This window comes from Ochotona princeps, chromosome Y (genome assembly GCF_030435755.1).
Source record: "Ochotona princeps isolate mOchPri1 chromosome Y, mOchPri1.hap1, whole genome shotgun sequence".
In the NCBI taxonomy this organism is placed as follows: Eukaryota; Metazoa; Chordata; class Mammalia; order Lagomorpha; family Ochotonidae; genus Ochotona; species Ochotona princeps.
The window spans coordinates 12066322-12067718 of record NC_080866.1 but is presented as its reverse complement, the minus strand read 5'-3'; positions in this window follow the sequence as shown (position 1 = coordinate 12067718).

Below are 1397 nucleotides of genomic sequence, written 5' to 3'. Positions count from 1 at the left end.
TGTATCATTTTTTCCAGTTCAATGAAGAATGCTGTGGGTAATTTGATTGGGATTGCATTGAATGTATATATTGCTTTTGGTAGTATAGACATTTTGATGATATTAATTTTGCCTATCCAGGAGCATGGGATGTTGTTCCATCTTTCGAGGTCTTGTTCTATTTGATTTTTGAGTGTTTTGTAATTTTCTTCATAAAGGTCATCTACGCTTTTGGTTAAATTTATTCCTAGATATTTCATGCTTTTCTCTGTTATTTTGAATGGTAGCTTGTTGGTTAGATCTTCTTCCATCTTGCGGCCATTTGCATACACTATGGCTATTGATTTTTGTTCATTTATCTTTTTTTTTTTAATTATTTATTATTTAACTTCAGTAATTACATTGTATTATGTGACACAGTTACATAGATACTTGGGTTCTCCCCACCCCTCCCCAAACCCTCCCACCATGGTGGATTCTTCCACCTTATTGCATAACCACAGCTCAAGTTCAGTTGAGATTTCCCCATTGCAAGCGTATACCAAACATAGAGTCCAGCATCTTATTGTCCCGTCAAGTTCAACGGCTTCTTTGGTATACCCTCTCTGGTCTGATGACAGAGCCAGCAGAGTATCATCCCAGTCAATTGAAAGCTCCAACATACCATCAGCAAAAATTTACATCATTATGGAATTAATTGACATAGTAATGAGTAACCAATATGTTAAAAGTAAATGCGGGTTCCCAGCCACCTTCTGTGACCACCTCACCTATACTATCAATGAGGTACCACCTAACGCCAGTTAAACTGGCCCACATGAATAAATGCAACAACGACACTTGTTGGCGAGGTTGCGGGGAAAAGGGAACCCTACTCCACTGCTGGTTGGCCTGCAGGCTGGTACAGCCTCTATGGAAATCAGTATGGAGAATATTCAAACAACTCAAATTCAACATACCGTATGATCCAGCAATAGCACTCCTAGGAATATATCCAGAACACTTGCTCTATGAGAAACCAACATGTACTCCTATGTTCATAGCAGCACAATCAGTAATTGCAAAAACATGGAAACAACCAAAATGCCCATCAAAAGAGGATTGGATAAGAAAGCTATGGTCCATCTACTCCATGGAATATTACTCAGCTATTAAAAAAAACAAAATGCAGTTTTTGTGGCCAAATGGGCCAAACTGGAAACCATAATGTTCATTTATCTTATATCCTGCCACTCTGCCAAATTCTCGTATGAGTTCTAGGAGTCTTTGTATTGAGTTTTTTGGTTCTTCTATGTAGAGAATCATGTCGTCTGCGAATAGTGAAAGCTTGACCTCTTCATTTCCAATTTGGATTCCTTTGATTTCTTTGTCTTGTCTTATGGCTTCTGCAAGTACCTCTAGGACTATATTGAATAGCA